We start from the raw sequence: 7,990 nt of genomic DNA, 5'->3' as shown, positions 1-7,990 counted from the left end.
ACCATAAAGAAAGCTGAGTGCGGAAGAATTGATGCTTTTGAACTGTGGTGTTGGAGAAGACTCTTGAGAGTCCCTTGGACTGCAAGGAGATCCAACCAGTCAATCCTAAAGGAGATCAGTCCTGAATGTTCATTGAAAGGACTGATGCTGAAGCTGATACTCCAATACTTTGGCCACCTCACGCGAAGAGCTGACTCATTTGAAAAGACCCTGATGTTGGGAAGGATTGAGAGCAGGAGGAGAAGGGGAAACAGAGGATGAGATGGTTGGATGGCATCACCGACTCAACGGACATGGGTTTGGGTCGACTCTGGGAGTTGGTGATGGACAGGGAGGCCTGGTGTGCTGTGGTTCATGGGGTCGCAAAGAGTCGGACACAACTGAGTGACTGAACTGGAACTGGAGTTTTCATGTCGCAGAATCAATGACAACCTATTTGTTCTCTTCTCACTTGCCGTCTTTGTAACATTGTGCATAGATGATCACCTGTTCTTCATTAAACATTCTTCTTTAACCCTCATTCTCCTGGGTTACCTCACTGGCTAAGCAGCCATTGCATCTCATCTTCTAGAGACTAAGGGATGTGATTTGAGCAGCATGTTCCTATGAATAAAATTGTGTTTCAATAAAATAACTTCGAATTCTTCTAATATAGAAGCTTTGTTTTGCTGCTGCTAACTTTGAAGCTTCAAAGTAGGCAATGATTCAAGGGGACAAAGAAAAAAGAAGGCCTAACTTCTGTACAGATTGCAAGCTTGCCCAGTTTCTAACTTGAAGGCCGAAATTTAATCATGAGAAATGTAGATGGAGCTAGGCCTTTGGGGTACTAGGATGCAGCTGACTTCATCTGGTGATACCTGAGACCATTCTGGATGGACTGGGTGCCTCTTCACTTTGCTTTTTTTTTTTCATTTCTCACTGCCATCCCCTCCTACCTCCCCCAACCCCTTCACCTCCCTAACCCCCTGTTGTGTTAGTCAGCTTAGGCTGTCGTAACAAAATATCGTGGACTGAATGGCTTAAACATCAGTAATTTATATCCCATGGTAATGGAGACAGAGAAGTCTGAGATGAAGCTGCCAGTCAGTTCGGTTTCCGGTGAGTCCCCACTTCCTGGCTTGCAGACGCTGCCTCCTCACTGTGTGCTCACGTGCTCTTTCCTTGGTGCATGTGTGTGGAGAGAGAGAGATCTCTTCCTCTTATATAAAGTCACAAATCCTATTGGGTTAAGGCCACACCCTTATGACCATTGTTGTTGTTGTTGTTTTTCAATCACTAAGTCATCTCCGATTCTTTTCGACCCCAGGCACACAGGCCTCCCTGCCCCCACCATCTCCGAGTTTGCCCAAGTTCAAGTCCACTGAATCAGTAATGCTATCCAATCATCTCATACTCTGCTGCCCTCTTCTCCTTTTGACCATATTCAACCTTAATTATTAAAACCTCTTAATAGCCCTAGGGGCTTCCCTGGTGGCTCAGCAATAAAGAATCCGCCTGTAATGCAGGAGACGCAGGCTTGATCCCTGGGTCAGGAAGATTCCCTGAAGGAGGAAATGGCAATCTGCTCCAGTATTTCTGCCTGAGAAATCCCATAGACAGAGGAGCCTGGTGGGCTGCAGTCCATGGGGTCTCAAAAGAGTCGGACACAGCCACTAAACAGCAACAAACAAAAAGCCCTGTCTCTAAATAGTTACTTGGGGGTTAGGGCATCAACATAGGAATTTGGGAAAGGGGGACACAATTCAGTTCATTGCACCCCTCTTTGTGCTCAGGGCTGCTTGATGAATTTTGTGGGCTCTAAGCACCTTTGCCTTTGGGGACCCCTCCTTTCTTGAAAAAAAAAACCAAACACTTAAAATTCTGCTTTATAACCACATTGGTATAGAGATGGATATAATCCAAGCTGATTTCATTATTATATATTTATTATTATTATATTTTTCTTCTGATTTTAAAATGCTGCTGCTGCTGCTGCAGCTAAGTCGCTTCAGTCGTGTCCGACTCTGTGCAACCACACAGACGGCAGCCCACCAGGCTCCGCCATCCCTGGGATTCTCCAGGCAAGAACACTGGACTGGGTTGCCATTTCCTTCTCCAGTGCATGAAAGTGAAAAGTGAAAGTGAAGTCGCTCAGTCGTTTCCGACTCTTAGCGACCCTATGGACTGTAGCCTACCAGGCTCCTCCGTCCATGGGATTTTCCAGGCAAGAGTACTGGAGTGGGGTGCCATTGCCTTCTCCGGATTTTAAAATAAGTTGCTATTAACACATTTTCATACGACCTTAGAAGTGTCAGGGGCCCTAGGCACTAGGCCTACTTGGCTTAGTGGAGAAGTTGGACCCACTTTTGTAGACACTGTAAATTTTGCTAACAGCCTGCCCCCAAAAAGATCCAGGAAGAGCAACTAGAACTGACTCTAAAAGAACCACCTTGTAGATGATTGGAGAGTGACCAGTTCAACACAGGGAACATGAGTAGGTGACCAGCTCACACCTGACTCCCTCTGTCAATCTACACATTGCAAATATAATTTGGTAAACTATAGGAAACCTTGAGTTAAAGCTTCTCAAAACCCTTAGGGAGTTTTAGGTTGAGTGTTTTTGAGAGCCTTGTTTTGGTAAAAGACTCTTTTTCTTTTTTATTAATGTATAATACACATGTAAAATCTACAAAACTTACATGTACAGTTCAATAAATTCTTACATACTATATATTTGTATTATGTTATCTATTACTTGATAACAGATTATCCCAAAACATAGTGGATAATAAGAGCAAAAATTTATTAGATCAGATTTTCTGCCAGCCAGGGCTTTGTGTGGTTCTGGGTGGTTTTGGCTCATGAGTCTGTGGTCAGGATGTCAGCCAGGTTACCATCATCTGAAAGCTTGACTGGGGCTGGAATATTTATTTCCAAGATGCTGCTGGCACGAGGCCTCGGTTCCACTCCACGTGGCTCAGGGCTGCTCATCTGTCTTCAAGACCAGGGAGCCGGCTTCCTCCAGAACAAGTGATCCAGGAAAGAGCAAGGTAGAACCTTTATGGTAGCATGCCATTCTTTTTTTTTTCTTTTTTTGCCACTAGTTTAACTTCTATCATCATAAATTGCTTTTGCTGTTCTTGAATTTCATACAAATTGAGTCATCTTTTGTGTCTGGTTTCTTTCACTAAACATTATGTCTGTAAGACTCATCCACATCACTTATAGCAATAGTTCATCTTTTCTTTTTGTTTTTATCGTTGGGTCCTATTCCATGGTATAAAAATACCATGGCAGACATTTGAGTTGTTTCCAGGTTGGGCTACTATAGAGTTGTTATGAACATTCTTGTGCAGGTCATTTCTTTGAAATATGCCCTCAGTTCTTTGGGGCTTTGCAATAAACATTTAAAACTCCATACTTAAGCTAAATTTTACAGACACCTTCATTTAAAACAGCTTAGGCTACAACTCATGACTTTAGTGTCAGTGGTTTATAAGAGTTCAGGAGTGGGGTATTGTTGGTCAGACTTATGGTAAAGTATTACTCACCACACTAAGGATACTTGAATTGGTGATTAATCCAGTCACGGGTTACAGTGTAGCTTAGGCTCATTAATGTGGAGGTAACTTGAACTTGGCCGTTAGTATTTTGCCCTGGCTTTCCCTAATTTGAAAGATTCGGTCACATAATACAGTTTCCTTCCCCTAGGATGGCTTCAGGTCTTGTCTTTGCTAAAATAGGAAGACTAACTCTTGTAAATGGCAGATTTTCTAAGGCTATTCTTAAAAGTTTAACTGCAAGAAATAGGAACAATAGCAGCGTTTCCTTCCTTAAAAATTAGAAGGTTCAATTCTAGTGAGGGAGAGAAGAGATCAAAGATGACGGAAGTCATGCTTTCTGTTGCCAGAGCTAAAGCTGACAAGGCATCTTAAAACTGAAGATCTCAGGAATTCCCTGCTGGTCCAGCAATTAGGATTCAGCGCTTTCACTGCCTGGTCAGAGAACTAAGATCCCACAAACCTCACGACACAGCCAAAAAAAAAAAACCCGAAAAGATATTTAATTAACTTCCTTCAATTGTTTTAATATGACTTCACTCATATTTTTAAATTATCTTAAAATATTGCCAAAAAAATAAGGGTAAAACACCAGGAAAAGATTCTAAGACTTTTCAGGCCCACTAGTGCATAAATTATTTAACTGAGGACTGAGTATGGTCAGAGAGCTTGGAGAAAACACCTCAATGAGTCCCAGGGGTTTATCTCATTGCATTTAGTAGGTTAAACAGCAAAAAGAGTCAGGCAAGGCCCTCAGTCAGAGGAATGGGAAACAAATTATTCCAAATTTGCCCAGAGAGCATAGAACTTGGTTTTGGCCTACTTCAATTTTGGTTTTCTCTGTGTTTCAAAGCACAGGTAAGTACTTGGGTATGAGCTGATGAGGGGAAAAGACATGAAAAATCATCACACGGTGTGATGATAAGCAAGGCCTCAACATGGTTCTATGCACTCATTTTTTAGCACCTTCTCATAGTGATATAAAACTTACTAAGACCAACTGACCAACATAGATAATCACAGACACCACGCAGGTCATGCACAAAATTCTTTCTTGGTGACAAGCAGAGGAGATGCACTCTCATGGCAGCCAACAATTCCTAGAAAGTGTTGTGTGCTCAGTCGCTCGGTTGTACCTGACTCTTTGTGGACTGTAGCCCACCAGTCTCCTCTGCCCATGGGATTCTCCAGGCAAGAATACTGGAATGGGTTGCCATTTCCTCCTCCAGGGGATCTTCCTGACTTAGAGATTGAACCCACATCTCTTGCATCTCCTGCATTGGCAGGTGGATTCTTTACCACTAGCACCACCTGGGAAACCCTAGAAAGTGTTAGGAAGTCAACCTAGTTCTGCCAACAGAACTAGAATCAGGTCAGCCACTTATCATTATTAGCTCCAGGTCCTAACCAGACACCACGCTTTTCCTCTCCAACACAGGGCCAGAGTTCTTTGATGACTGAACAAGCTCACCAAGGGCAAGCCTGTGCAGCAAAAGAGATCTGGAATTGTTGGCCCTTGTTTCATTGCCACACTTTCTTTTCCTTTTTTTTTTTTTTAAGGTTGCTCCACACAGCACACAGGATCTTAGTTACCTGACCAGGGATTGAACCCGTGCCCCCTGCCTTGGGAGCATGGAGTCTTAACCACTGGACCCCCGGGGAAGTCCCACGGTCACACTTCTTCATGGGGTTTGTTTCCTGCTCTCCTCTCCTTGAGACTTTTTCCTCCCACTATCCACGTTTCACTTCCCGCTCCTGTCTATTTTATCTCATCTCCTTTGCTGATTCCCTTCTCTCACCCGTTTCCTTTCACCAGAGTCTTTCTGGAGACTTCATCTGTCCTATGACTGTGACCATCACTTCTACACAGATGATGCCCAGATCTGGAAAAGTCTTGTCCTAAACATTAAGCAGCTATTTCCAGCTGCCTTCTGGAATCAATTTTGTACAGCCTTCAAACTGAACGTGTCCAAACTCCCTCTCTCTTTGTCCCCATCCCAGCTCTGATGTTTTCTCTACTTCCTGGTACAGTTACTAGCACCACCCACCACATAAACCTTGTGTGTGGGATTTAGCTCACAGACCTGAGACTGCTCTGTATAGAAAGTCTCGCTCATGAGGCTGGCCATTGGCTGGCCACTGGACTCTTGGCAGGCAAATAGTTCTTTATACAGATATGCAACTTTTCCTAAGTGATAATGGCTCACTGTGACCACACTGATTGCACAAACAATGGGGCTCATGCTAAATGCCTGGTTTCTTCCTGGCAGCCTAGAATTCTGGTAAAAGCTAGGCAGAGGGTGCCTATGTGACCAGCTCCCAGTTAAAAGCCCGAGTGAGTCTCTCATGAGCTTGCTTACCAGCAGATAACACTTCCCAATGTTGTCACAAGTCTTTCCTAGAGGAGAGGACTCTTGGAAGCTTTAATCTGGTTTCCTCTATATATCCGTTTCATTTCCTTTTCTCCTTTCTAGTTTTACTAGATATCAATTTCACTGTAATCTTAGCCATGAATATGACCATACTACAAGCCCCGTAAGTCTTTCTAGCAAATCGCTAAAGATCACTAGCGAGTGATCTTAGGGTTCCCTGATGTACCTTAGTATAATTCCTGACTCTTCTTTCTTTTCCTCACCCTCTCTGTTCAATTAATCACCTAATTATCATCAGGTCTACCTCTAAATATTAAAAACATAAAATGTCCCATATTCTCCACCTTCACTGCCTAGATGCTACAACCATGACTCCATGTGGGCATCAATCTCCCTGCTTTCCCCCCACTAAAAAAGTAAAACCCGAAGACTGGGGGACAGCAGTAAGCTGATGCTATGAGGGAGGTTATTTCTTGTTAAAAAAAAAAAAAATTCAACTGAGTAAATTTGAAGACTTAATTGGCCTTATTCAAGGATTCATGGGAATTCCCTGGTGGTCCAGTGGTTAAGACTCTTTCTTTCCACTGCAAGAGGCACGGGTGTAATCCCTGGTCGGGGAACAAAGATCCCTCAATTACCGTGGTGCAGCCAAAATAATAAAATAATAATAATAATAATGGATCCACGAATTGGGCAACATTCCACCTAGCAAGTGAAAGAAGCTTTAGGAGCTGTACAAAATGGAAGGTTTTCATAGAAAGGGAGTGGGACAAGGAAGTCATAAAAAAGAAAAAAGGTTACCATGTTTCAGGCAAAGTCATCTTTTTTTGGAAGAAGGGTGGGGAGTCTATCAATCTATCATGCGATTGACCTCACAGGAGCTGACGTGGTCATTCCAGATTGACTGGTTAAAGTTCACACTCCTGAGAGTAGCTGAAATTGAAATTAAATCTTAAAGCAAACCAGGTTTGCTTTCTGGGGGCAAGTGACTCCATCTTGGGCATGTTGTTGCTGTTTTAAAGGACTCTCAAAGCCTGTTTCCTGGGCTTCCCTGGTAGTCTAGTGGTTAGGGATCTGCTAGCCAATCCAGGGACACGGGTTTGTTAGGGAAATTAAATAGTTTTGTTTAGGCTTCAGAGACAAAGCAGACCAGGCCTCTGACCTTGCTTCTAACCTGCCTGCAGACTGCCCTGACTATGAGTGACTGCCTGCTGTGATTGCAAGACTAGCAGCGCCATAGATAAGATAGGGGATGAATCTTGAGATTGTTGAGCCCCCGGAGGGGGCTGGCTAACCAAGCCCCAGGCTTAACAACTTTACAAGCTTTCTGCATTAACATGAAATCTGAGCTGGAATTTGCTCACAGATTGATGATGATATCAGTTTGCATCCTGGGATTATAAGCAGGGAACCCTGAACTGTAATGTTTGAAGTCTCACCCACGGACGGGAAGCAATGCCTGAGACCTTTTCCCAGTTGGGACTCTGGATGGGCTGTGACACAGGACTTCCCAACACCGTTTGAGTCTGGATGTTGGTCAAAGTGTCGGACACGATGGAGCGACTGAACTGACTGACTGTTGGTCAAAATCCAATTGGGTGATGTTTTCTCTGCTGTTTCTATTTGTCTTTTCTTTTAATGTTAGTATATTGAAAGTAAGCTAGATAATTCTCTAATAAATATTCATTTCAGTTCAGTTCAGTCGCTCAGTCATGTCTCTTTGCAGCCCCATGGACTGCAGCACACCAGACTTCCCTGTCCTTCACTATCTCCCAGCGTTTGCTCAAACTCATGTCCATTGAGTTGGTGATGCCATCCAACCATCTCATCCTCTGTTGTCCCCTTCTCCTGCCTTCAGTCTTCCCCAGCATCAGAGTCTTTTCCAATGAGTCAGTTCTTCACATTAGGTGGCCAAAGTACTGTAGCTTCAGCTTCAGCATCAGTCCTTCCAATGAATATTCAGGGTTGATTTCCTTTAGGATGGACTGGTTGGATCTCCTTGCTGTCCAAGGGATTCTCAAGAGTCTTCTATTGGTAGTATTCACTTGTATACAACAAGTGGCTTATTTTCTTAACAAA

General features: G+C 43.4%; 1 long non-coding RNA gene across 1 annotated transcript; it reads right to left on the bottom strand.

Annotated features, from left to right (window-relative positions):
- Window positions 1-2,765: 2,765 nt before the first annotated feature.
- LOC145534406 (uncharacterized) lies at window positions 2,766-5,704 on the bottom strand. The gene is made up of 3 exons (XR_014074566.1): window positions 5,624-5,704; window positions 3,531-3,645; window positions 2,766-2,994 (listed from the first exon to the last, which is right to left on the bottom strand). It is a non-coding gene; the product is annotated as an uncharacterized LOC145534406 (long non-coding RNA).
- Window positions 5,705-7,990: the final 2,286 nt, after the last annotated feature.

Source organism: Giraffa tippelskirchi, chromosome 14 (assembly GCF_054371585.1).
Source record: "Giraffa tippelskirchi isolate mGirTip1 chromosome 14, T2T-mGirTip1v1.2.pri, whole genome shotgun sequence".
Lineage (NCBI taxonomy): Eukaryota > Metazoa > Chordata > Mammalia > Artiodactyla > Giraffidae > Giraffa > Giraffa tippelskirchi.
This window is presented reverse-complemented; position numbering and strand designations above follow the sequence as displayed.